The 12,604-nt window shown below is 41.7% G+C and overlaps 1 protein-coding gene across 3 annotated transcripts in view; it reads right to left on the bottom strand.

Annotated features, from left to right (window-relative positions):
• Positions 1 to 8,550, bottom strand: part of SLC7A2 (solute carrier family 7 member 2) — a 73,061-nt gene extending 64,511 nt beyond the window's left edge. Inside the window, exon 1 of one of the 3 annotated variants that reach the window (XM_082608651.1) lies at positions 8,347 to 8,550. The gene's annotated coding sequence lies outside the window, so the exon portion shown is untranslated. Of the gene's footprint in view, positions 1 to 7,868; positions 8,095 to 8,346 lie in introns of those variants that run through there. The other 2 variants (XM_082608649.1, XM_082608650.1) reach the window with 2 other exon arrangements.
• Between the last annotated feature and the right edge of the window lie 4,054 nt (positions 8,551 to 12,604).

Here is a 12,604-nt window from a genome sequence, read left to right as displayed (position 1 = left end):
AAAAATAAATAAATGAATAAATAAATAATTTAAAAAAAAAACTGTATGAAACTTGTCATGAAGCCTTTCATGAGAAAAGACATATGTCAATGTAATCTTTTTCAACCTGAATCTCTTTAGTTCTCCCACCTGATGCACTTGTCCAGTCTTTTAGGAGGTACACAGTTACATTTCAGGGACTGCTTAAACAGCATGGGCCTCATGTTGTAAACATTAATATGATTCTACGAAAAAGAATATGATCTTGAATTTCTGCTCCAAATGTGTCTATGTAAATTCATAGTATAGGTTAAAAAGCCAAAGAGAGGAAACTATTCACTCTGAACACCATGAAGCTCCATAGAGACTAAAGTGGGAGCCCCACCGGCCTCTCTCATTCACCTCTTCAGACACATGCTCACACGGCACGGAGCTGGTGCTCAATACTTACTCCAAGTGCTGAGACGCGCTAAAAACTCAGCAGTGCCCTTTAATTTCAAAGGGATGAGAAAACTGAACTCTCAGTAAGTTTTACACTTGGATGAAGGTTGTTAGTCCTCTGTCAACTCCTTCCTGAAAGCCCAGATCACTGCGAAATGTCAAAAACTAAAAGCTGAAACAGCAATCTCACTTTGCCTGATTAATCACAGTCAATTTGACTTCGTTTTCTAGAATGAGCTGCCTTGGAACAAAGGTAAATTCCTAATGTCGCCCAAACACTCCAGAATGTTATTAAGCCCTCAGGATGGAGTGTCAAAGCTCAGCCTCCTTCTAAGTCTCATGAAAATATCTCCCAAACAATTGCTCAGATTACAACGGAATTAAATAAACCACTTAAATCTTTGTGTTGGATTGAAATACAAGTATAAAATTGTGTTTAATATGATAATTAAAGCACATAAAAAATCTATACAGAGTAGCCTGAATTTTTTTGGACACAGGCTTTTCCCAGAGGAATTCATGTCCAAGTTGATACAAACTATAAGGAAGTTTTCATTTGGATTTTTATCAGGACAAGCACCTAAGCAAATTGCAAATATCCTGTGGACTATAAGCCCATTGAAAAATAATAAGTATCCTTTGCTTCAAGATACCAGGAATGTTATGGAAGTGAATATAAAGGAATTTTAGGAGGAAAAAAAAATCACTGTCTAAAGAAAGCTGTCCTTCTGAACGAAAGGAAAATTTCATTCAGTACAGATGTTCTCTACTTAAAGGAAAAACACAAAGGAAACATTTGTGAAAATTTTATTTACTAATTTATTTAGGGGAAATTTAAAATTTTATTTATTCATATATCTTTTTTTTTTTTTTTTTTGGTGGTACGCGGGCCTCTCACTGCTGTGGCCTCTCCCATTGCGAAGCACAGGCTCTGGACACGCAGGCTCAGCGGCCATGGCTCACGGGCCCAGCCGCACCACAGCATGTGGGATCTTCCCGGACCCGGGCACGAACCCGCATCCCCTGCATCGCCAGGAGGACTCTCAACCACTGCGCCACCAGGGAAGCCCAATATATATCATTTTAAAATCATAATACAGTGAATATCAACCCACCACCCAACCCAAGAATCTAAAATGGATAATATTTATTGGCCATACATGAGCCAATAATGGCATGACAAAGTGTACTGCAAACAAAGAATTATGATTAAAGGAATTCTGAGCATCTGAGGTCCGTTAAACAAAAACCCTATGAAGTGATTTTTTACCTAGTAGAAATGGATTCACCCCAGGATTCCTTTAAATAAAGATTTGCCTATTACACTGAGAATGTAAGTCAATTGCCTGTTGCCCCCCCCACACACCACCTCTTGGGAACAATTATCAGATTTTTTTTTAAAAGGTACATTCACAAGAGCCTGAAATCTGGAAGGTGAAGCAGTGGTACCCAGTTCCATGTCTTCATTAAAAACCCTCCTTGTACAATAGAAGAGCTATGTTGAATATGACAGTAAATATATTTGGGGTTATATAATTTCTTTTAGAACATTTTTTTCTTCTTCTAGGTCAATGGTAGGAACTGAACCAAATGTGTTTCCTTCTAACAAAAGAACTTTCCCCTCTCTAACAAGTAACAGAAAAGTATCTCTTCAGCAACCAGCATTTTTTTATCGGTCCTTTGTCCATTCTAAACTGAAAGCCAAGACTGGAACCAACACTAAACTGTGGCTGGGGACTGCTTTCCTGGATTTCAGAGGGACTCCTGCAGGAGAAGCAAAAGTGGGAGGGATGGCTGAAGACCTCTTACGATTTTTATATTCCTGACAAGGCCCCTTATGGGTTTTAAACTCACTAAGTTTGTATAAACGCACTAAACTTAACCAATGTAACACTCAACTGTCAGAGTGAGAAGTTAAGATAATCTCATGTTCTTAATTTGACTGCACTTTTGGAATGACTTTATTCTTCAAATTTTCCACCTAAAATATAATCTCCTAATGTGTTTTAACTTTCCTCTAAGACCTTTCAGAATAGTTTGAATTCTCAGTTAAACATCATAATTTTCTTGAGTGTCAGGGTAATAAATGACAGACAGTTCTGCCAAATGATTAATAAGTATTATTGCCCCCTCCCAAAAGCAAATTTTTGTGAATAAATGCTCAGCCAGAACTCAAGTCTAAGTGATCCAAGTTTCACCAAAGAGCAACTGGAGGAGGAAGAGTGATAGTGGTTTTAACAGCAATAATATAGTAACCGTAATGGTGATGACAATAGTACCTTAAATTGATGGAGCATTTAGTCTATGTCAGGAACACAACACACATTATAAAAGAGAAGTTTAGGGCTTCCCTGGTGGCGCAGTGGTTGGGAGTCCACCTGCCGCTGCAGGGGACACAGGTTCGTGCCCCGGTCCGGGAGGATCCCACATGCCACGGAGCGGCTGGGCCCGTGAGCCATAGCCGCTGAGCCTGCGCGTCCGGAGCCTGTGCTCCGCAACGGGAGAGGCCACAACAGTGAGAGGCCCGTGTACCGCAAAAAAAAAAAAAAAGAGACGTTTAGAACAGACTGTTACCTGTCCTTCTGATACCTTCAGCTTTGTGTATGGCTCAATCAAATGGCAGCTTTATCATTCCCTTCCTGCTGTGTGTGTACTCGTTAACTCCTTCACTGGTGGTCAAAGCCCACAGAGACAAAGTCATTGATTTATTCTTCGCTTCTCTACAGACTCTCGATCTGGGCTGTATATATTTATAACACATATTCATCCAAAATGGATTAGCTAACCTCCGATCATGGAAGACTCCAAATGGATCATCTCCTAGGATATTCTTAGAATCAAAGTCTTTCCTATTCCAAGGGAATCCCAATGTATCAAAACAGTATTCAGTAATTTGTTTGTACATACAATTGCTAAAAACTATGATTTCGCATGCTACTTTCACAAAAATCAAATCCAGCTGTTTCCACCAAATGGATGCATTTTTTTTTTTTTTTTTTTTTTAAGAAACCAGCAGGATGAATGGGGGCTGGTGAGGGAGAAAAAGCAAAGGATACATACACTTTGGAAAAATACAATTTGCATGTGTTACGGAGATTACTTCCCACCCCACCACTCAAATATATTTCAAATTCTAGAGATTTTACTGTGATTTTTTTAAAGTAGAAATTGAATTGAATTCTGAAAAATCTTCCCCGAGTTCACATTGAGGAAGTAAACAAATAAGGCTGAACGTGCAAAGAGAACCAATTTTTTCCTTACAGTTCAATATATAATAACTGTTAATTCCACTAGTGACTATCATCATTATCATCATTTACCAGATGACAGCTGGATATCCAGAGCCAAGTGAAGAAAAGACCCTAACCCGTCAACTTTTATCTTCTAATTATGATAAGTTACCAACTCAGATAACATCTTTCTGCCCACAAAGGAGTAGAATGAATAAAAAGTGAGCTTGAAGGTTTATGTTAAACTTGACTTTTTGAAAAGACAAGCATCTGTTTTTAAATGGAAAGATCCATTAAAATCAAAAAAAAGATGGGCAACAGTAGAAGTATAAAATGAGAGCATCCTAATTACAGTATTGTTCAGCATCCCTGGCGACATCAAGCTCTATCCACGGTGATCATTAGGTCTCCACTGGAAGGCAGTGGGCTTTGATGGCATAAACAGCATTGTATTAGGTATGACTGTGTGAAGACTTAAAAGCCTTTGATGAAACCAGAGTGGGCGAAGGGAAGAAAAGAATTTTCCCCACAACTGTGGGAAAAACTAGCAAGAATCAACAAGGAACATAAAAATTCTTTGTTGTGTATTGTTCATAAAATATTCCAAAAATGAATATAACATAGTCAGCATTTTTTTTAAACTCCTAGAAGAAAAGTTATGAAATGTTCTTATCTTATCCACCTCACTGCCGAATCCCAGATGATACAAGTTCTGAACAGAGGCGCTAGTTAGTATGCAGCACTAGAATAGGTGTGAACGTATGGGTTTTATTTTTGTATTTTTTATTTTATTTTTGTAGTGGGATAAGGAGAAGGCATAAAATTAAATACATGACATGTGCAGTACTAAGTCATCACATAGGACACGCAGCTGATGTTTCAATCTTGGATGTAAGAAACTTCAAGATTTTCAACAAACTATTCATGTTCGTACACACCCAGAAAAACCGAGAACCACAGACTTTTCGGAGGAAAGATATTGGAAGTAAAAGTCTAAATATGAAGAGAAGAGATGTGACCCACATATTCAAATCCAGATTTTTAAATAAAAACCACATTAACTCAAATCTTAAGTCAACACTAATTGTACTTACCAATGAGAAGGTTAACAATGGCGGCAGAGGCCATTCTCAGAAACATTTAAGGTTTAAAAGAGTCCACAGGCATTTGAAAAATAATAGCATACTGCTTGTTTCCACAGATTAATATATAAGTTATTTTTACTAAATTGGACAAAAAAAATTAGTAGGTAAATCATGCTCTGATTATCTTAACTCAGCTAGTTAGAGCCTGATCAACTAGTTAGAGTCTGGTGGAAATGAACCCCCAGTTGTTGGGGGTTCTTAGAAAATAGCCAGAAATGCAACGAAAGGGAAATATAAGAGTCAGGACAAATTTGTTACTACCAGTAAAACAGAAATGCCAAAGCACATGTGCTTTTGATGATGGAACGGAAAGTAACATCATCTTCATATTTCAGAGAATGTGTTCCTTGTTTGCTTCCTGGTGTAGAGAGTACTGAAGTCATCTGTTTATAGGTGTTGTTACTTTACATAAAATTACAACAAAATAAATAACTACTCTTAAAATCCATCAATGGAGGGTTTCCGGAATATAAAAATAATTGTAGAATCTCTCCAAAATTGGAGCTGCATACTACTTTTCGATGTCTAATGCTGAGTACAGAGTAGGGACTCAGTACTTTCCAGTGAAGGAATATACCTTTGAAGACAGACATAACACCTTTTTTTTTTTTTTTTTTTTTTTTGCGGTACGCGGGCCTCTCACTGTTGTGGCCTCTCCCGTTGTGGAGCACAGGCTCCGGACGCGCAGGCTCAGCGGCCATGGCTCACGGACCCAGCCGCTCCGCGGCATGTGGGATCTTTCCGGACCAGGCCATGAACCCGTGTCCCCTGCATCAGCAGGCAGACTCTCAACCACTGCACCACCAGGGAAGCCCCCACCCTTTTTTAAAGTATTAAAATCAGTGGCCTTCACTCAACAATAAGGAGCACATGTTATGTGCCAGACATTGAGTTAGCCTGTAGAATGAAAAGCTATTAAAACAGAAAACACGGGCTTCCCTGGTGGCGCAGTGGTTGAGAGTCCGCCTGCCGATGCAGGGGATACGGGTTCGTGCCCCGGTCCGGGAGGATCCCACATGCCGCAGAGCGGCTGGGCCCGTGAGCCATGGCCGCTGAGCCTGCGCGTCCGGAGCCTGTGCTCCGCAACGGGGGAGGCCACAACAGTGAGAGGCCCGCGTACCGCAAAAAAAAAAAAAAAAGGCAGAAAACAATGAAAAGAACAATATCATTATTTTTTTTCTTATCCAGGCTATATTTACATGATTTTGAATATTCAGAGAAAGGTGTAGGAATAAGTTAACCACTTAAGTCCTCAAAATCATTTAGACAAGAGGTATCATGTAACTGAAATCTTGGTTAACTGAGTTTTTCAGTATTCAGTTGGGTGACAAAACATCCAAATGGGTACATGTTACTAAGTATGTGAATATTCAGAAATATACTCAACTGAAAATGTTGCTTTTGTTCTAAATGTCTGACATGCAGTAAGTAGTCTACAAGAAGCCAGTCTATGAAATCAATGTGTTCATATCCTGCTTGGGGAAATAATAAAACAAATAGCAACCTACCGGTATCTTCAAGGTTCTGTTTTGAAAGTTGGTCACTTAAGGGCATCAGAATAAAACCAGCAGATGGCTCTGAACACTTAAAAAATACATACATGTATAGAGAGACAGATATGGATATATGGAGCAGCAAGCAAATATAACAAAACAGAAGGGAAGACAGAAACTAAGCTAAATAGAGAAGTCACAAAGGAAAACTATGAGGGAGAGTCCACTTGAAAAAGTAGGGCCAAAAAAGAGAAGAAATGGCCACAGACAAGGGCCCCAGGTCTGGCCAGAAGAGCCAGGAGAACCAATGATAAATTACTCAAGGCAGCCTGAGAAGAGAACAAGGTAGGCCACCTAGAAAGGAAACTAGGCACCTCCACTCTGAGAAGGTGAGCAGGTTTGCAGTAGAAAGCAAGAAATATGAACTTCAAAATCCTTCAGACACATATGTCCCAATGACAAAAACGTATGAGCGCACAAGACGAAAAACTCCAGAGTATTTTCAGACTTTTAAAACTCCAACAGGTACCATGTCTTCCCTTCCAGCCTCTAAATCCAGGGATAATGATTAGAGACTTTGGAATCTAAAGGGCTTTAGTAACAGGTTAAGCTAAACGAGGCCAAGGATTCTGCAAATTGAATCCTTGCAGATACCATGCAGAGTTTTACTCTGGTTTCCAAGGCCACGGCACACCCAAAAAGACTAAGGTAAATGACATTCCCCTAGTCAAGGCACAGTGCAGAAACCAAATGAGGGGCAAGGGAGGAAACTTGAAAACTCCTAATATGTTCTATTTCACTGAGAAATCATTCCATGTCCAGCTTTAGTGAGATTAAAAGAAAAAAAGGATTTAATATTACAAAAAGGAAAAAGCAACGATAATCATATAATTAGCATATTCTTACCCTGTACATCTTCTAGAAGATCACAAGCACAAATGTTTGCAATTTCCTAGGGAAATAATTATTATTAATGCTGAGGCGGAAGAGCAGTGACAGAAGTTCTAAAGACTGCCTAGGGCAAGAATAAAAAAGCATCAAGTCAGAGGCCACAGACACACTGACTTCGTATCTCAAGTCCCCGCCGGGATTCAGATAGCTCTACTTGAATAAAATCTGACGATATCCCCTAGTTAAAAGGATGAGTGTTTCTGGAGAAACGACTAGATAAATCTTATCCCCAGTTGTAAACGCTTTTTTAAGGCAGTTCTGCATAAATATTTGAGAGTTTGAATATTTGAACATTTTTACTCCTGAAATCTGGGTACTGTTTGCACTTCAAAAGACTGATATAACTCTGTGAGAGGATTTCTTTTCAATATCTTTAAGATACAATCTCTGAAAACGTTAGTCCTTGGATTGGATCTACGCATACCCAGAACTTGCAAAGCTCTCCGGAGGAACGGGTACTCTGGGGTTGACCGGCAGAGTTCCTAAACGTCAAGAATGGTATTTGGAGTTCAAGGTTGAAGGCGGCATGAAATAGGCTTAAAAGAGTATAGCCCATCTCAAAAGGGTTTAAAACTGCACCCCATTACTTAAAAAATACCCCAAACAGACAGCACGACGGGCCATTTTACCTGTCCTACCAGTCCCGGGCAGGTCAGGGTGTGAAAAGACTTCCAGAGCTCCGAGCGGTGTCCTATACGTAACCCAAGAGCCTCAAGCGAGCGGCAGGCGACTTCGGGGACCCGCCAGTGCGCAGGGCGGTGGGGGGAGGCCCGGCCGGTCCTCCCGCACGAGGGTGCCCAGGGCCCCTCGGGACCAGGGCGGCCAAAGAGAACCGCGGCGTCGCCGTGCCAGACCGCCTACCGGCCCCCGCGACCCGCACGGCGGCCGCGGATCCCGACGCCCTGGGGGCCGCACGGGGCGAGGCGAAGCCCGGAGCGCGGCCCCGGGACTCTCCGTCTCCGAGGGGCCGGAGCGTGGCCTCCGGGCAGCTGCGCGCAGCTGGACGCGGCCCCGGGCGCCTCCGCCCCAGCCCTTCCCCTCAGGCTCGGCGCCCAGGCCGCCCCTCGCCTGCGGCCCCTCCGCGCCGCCCGACCCTCGGCAACTTACTGGGGCAGCGCGAGGGACGCGACGAGGGGCCGGGGATGGGCGAGCTGCTGGAGAGTGTCGGGGGCCGCGGCTCGGGGAGGCTGCTGGAGCGGCCGCCGCCTCACTGGTCCGCGCCGAAACGAGCGCCGGGGCAGCCGCGCTGCAGAAGGCGGGCTGGGCAGGTGGGCGCAGCTTGTGTAGCCGCGCCGGGGGCGGGGCCTGGCCGGGGGGCACCGCCTCCCCCTCCAGCCCCCGCGCTCGCCGACCCCCAACCCGAGCCCGCCTCCCGCCCCCGCCTCCCGCCCCTACAGTCCAGGCCACGCAGCCAGCCCTCGGGGTAGGAGGGTCGGGCTGCAGCGCCCAGCAGTCTGTCTACGGCCCGGTGCACTTGGCCGTGCGCTCGGCCGGGGCTAGGCCCGTGGGCGCCGGCGGGCGGGGGAGGCCGAGCTCTGCCGGGCGGCGAATTCTTGCTTTCCCTGGAGGTCCCAGCCTCAGGGGCATCGCCGAGGCTGCTTCTAAGTAGAGTTCCTCTAAGTGGGATTTTTGTCCCTGATTTATTTTTTATTCTGAGAAGAATTTGCAAGTAAGAAAGTAATGATAATAAAATATGTCAAGGACCGTAATAAATAGAACCCAGATGGGCGTGCTTTGTCAAATAGTACTACTTCACCAGTAAAAACCGTAAACCGTTTATTACAGTGTTTAGTTGCTAGTTTGAAAATCCCGGTAATGTGAATAGGTAGTCCTGATGATTTAGGGGTGGGCTTATAAGAAAGTGACATTTGCTGTTTCTGAGAGAGTAGTAAGAGTTACATGACCAAGCTTTCTCAGGCTGTGCTGTTGTTTACTTTAGGGGTCTCTGATAAGATTAAAGACACAATATGAAACTGTTCATTTTAATCCAGAAGGAGGCCAACACTGGCACTGAATTGAATAGTGAGTGTATATTATTGTTTCTGTTTGATAGAAAGACCTACCTTATTTTTTTCGTAGTGTGGTAAACATCTCTATTCATCTACCAGTAATGCTCTTCACTTTGGCAAAGTGCCAAATTCATATTGAAGAATTATATGTACATTTTTCATGTGATGTTCTAAATCATTCTTAACTTCTCTGAGACATGTGTTCCCAAGAGAATCTGATTAAAGATTTATGGCTTCACTCCAGAAACTGGTCCATGTACAAAATCTCAATGACTATTTCAGAAGTGCATGTACCTCATGAAGCCATTAAGAACCCCATTAAAGAACTGGAAATCTAAATAGCAACATGGCTACAAGAGTATTATCTGTCCTAGTAAATGTCCTAAGTAATAGAGACACTGTTAATATAAACTTACTTTTATTCCTTATGCAAATAATTATTAATGACATTGAGGAAAATGATACGTATAGACTCTGACACCAAGTTCATTCAGTCCCACAAAGGCTAAGAGGCATTGTACAGGGGGGTGAAGACTCAAGACCCAAGAGTATTTGTCTAATTTCTAAAGGTTAAGAACACAATCTAAATTTTTTTTACCTTTTTTTTTCTTTAATAGAGATTGCTATTTTTTAATTTATGAGATTATTTCCCCGCATATTTTTATTTAAACATCGCGAAGGGACAGTCTGTAATTAGGTTGCAGAACAATGATTGGGGATAAACTAATCTATTTGACATTTAGAAACTGCCAATTTAGTCAAAATACCAATCTTTGAGTTTATCTAGTAATCTGCCCCTCTGATTTTGGTACTTCCTGAAATAATACATGTGTCCATGTGTGTGAATAATAAAAGCTATTTCATCTCTAAGCAAAAATGAACAAGTCCTTTCTAACAAGCACAATGTTTGATGAATATCTTGACACAGTAGAAGTTTTTTTTTAAGTTAATTTATTTTATTTTTGTCTGCATTGGGTCTTCGCTGCTGCGCACGGGCTTTCTCTAGTTGCAGCGAGCAGGGGCTACTCTTCGTTGTGGTGCACGGGCTTCTCACTGCGGTGGCTTCTCTTGTTGTGGAGCACGGGCTCTAGGTGCGTGGGCTAAGTAGTTGTGGCTCGCGGGCTCTAGAGCACAGGCTCAGTAGTTGTGGTGCACGTGCTTAGTTGCTCCACGGCATGTGGGATCTTCCTGGACCAGGGATCGAACCAATGTCCCCGGCATTGGCAGGCGGATTCTTAACAACCGTGCCACCAAGAAAGTCCCACACTAAACGTTTTGATTTATATATTCCTTTTCCTGTTTACAATTATTTGTTAACTGTGAACCCCGTAGCTCATCTTTGGTTATTTCTCAAATGTTAAAATGTATTTACATGTAGAAACAATAGAAGATCCACAGATCTGGTATGAGTCTTTAAGACTGACTCTGAGAGACAAAGGATATTAGAATCGAACATTTAGAAGTAAAATGTTTGACATGGACTAAGCTATTTTGACATCTTCATTTGCATTTCTTTTAGCACTACTCTATTCCTGTTATAGAAACAGAATTATTGTCTTCTCCCTATTTGATTAATCGTTTCATCCACCTCTGCCGCACCTGTGTGGAGTACTGTACAGTGATCACTTTTCATTTTCATCTGTCAAACTTCCTGCTTAGAAATGAAACAGAAAATCCAAGTTAGTCATTTTCAGCAGAAGGAGTAATCTAGGTTGTTGTCTTCCAAAGATTTCAGAAACATTTGTACATGTCTGAACTCCTAAGGTTTTATGAAATTACAGGAAAATTCAAGGGACTTTTGTAGCTCAATAAATTCCACACCCTGTACTCCTACACTTGCCAAACACAACCCAGAGTAAGTCTCACATCCACGAATAAGGGATTTACTTTAACTATCAAGGCTGAATGAGTTGATTCTTATTAGTTCTAATTTTGACTCCATTATCCCCAAGCTATTTCAGTAAAGACAAAGCTAAAATCCACCAGTTTTTAAAAAATGGTTGGATACTAGGTATTGAAGCTTGTTTTATAGTTGAATAAATAGGCTTGAAAGAGAAAAAAGTCTTGGATCAGAGTTCAGACCACTAGATTTTCAAGTGCTTTCAGGCCACTGTTGTTCTCCATTTCCCTTTCAAAAACATGTCAAAAATTAAAGGTGATTTTCCACACATTCCATAGTTACCCATCTCTTAAGATACACAATAAAATATTGAAAAAATACAATAAGCCCTTCTAAGACAAATTATCTTTTAAATTTGTATTTTTCTACTTGTCTTTTCACAAAGACCAAATAATGGTTTCGCAACGGTTTTCAGTTCTGCACCGCTCTCCCTATGAATTTCCCTACATCCTGCCACTCAGCTTGTTTCTGGGTTTTCTTTACATTGGCCATTAATCAAGAATCGCCCAGAGCTCCACCCGTTCCATGCTGGTCTCTGTTTCCTTCGGCCAGGATTCCTGCTGGGACTGTATCTGCTGAAAAAAGCCAGCCTTCTCGATCCAAACATCTCCAGTCAGCCTGTTGCTCTAAGGATTGAAAACCAGGGAGGGGGTCAGGAGAGAGCTCAGCTGATGTAAATCCTTCTCTGTCCCTCCACCTTGTCAAAGGTTCTCACTGCTCTGGCGATAGCTTCCTAACCATGTCCAGTGGATTTTCTCAGTTTTCAACTGCCTCAGATTCTCTCCGGCTTTCTATCCTTTTGTCTTGACATCATTTTCCCCCTTGGCTTTCGTGATCTCTTCATTTTCTTCCTACCATCCTTACAACTTGTGTCCTCCTTGCTAACTATGGAACTCCTAAGAGTAAATTCTTGAATCATTTTATCTTCATCCACCTTCACAATCTTAGTTGTTATCCATTCCTAAGGCTCAGCCAACTTGATGGCATCTCTCCCAAAAGCTACTTTGTGAGATCTTGTCTTTGCTCCCAACTGTGTCTCTGGGGAGATAAACTTGCAAGTACTTGAAATTATATGATTGAAGAAAAATCCATCTCTTCCTTAGACTGATATCTCTCTCCAGCTTTCTTCTTACTATTTTTCTGGTACTCTTTAAGTTATACATTCTCCTGGTAATAACCTTAAATTGTTATTTACGGCTCTCTCCTTTACTTTTTTTTATGTTCCATCAGTCATGCAGTGCTGCTACTCTTCCTCCGTTGATTCTGTATTACAGAAACAATTCTTTCTCTTGATTCCTAATCTCCGTCTCCCTAATCTCTACCCTTATCACTTTCTTTTAACATCTTTATTGGAGTATAATTGCTTTACCATGGTGTGTTAGTTTCTGCTTTATAACAAAGTGAATCAGTTATACATATACATATGTTCCCATATCTCTTCCCTCTTGCATCTCCC

This window comes from Mesoplodon mirus (assembly GCF_964341445.2).
Source record: "Mesoplodon mirus genome assembly, chromosome: 20".
NCBI classification, from domain to species: Eukaryota; Metazoa; Chordata; class Mammalia; order Artiodactyla; family Ziphiidae; genus Mesoplodon; species Mesoplodon mirus.
Note: the sequence above shows the minus strand (reverse complement) of the source record. Positions and strands in the feature narration are given on the sequence as shown.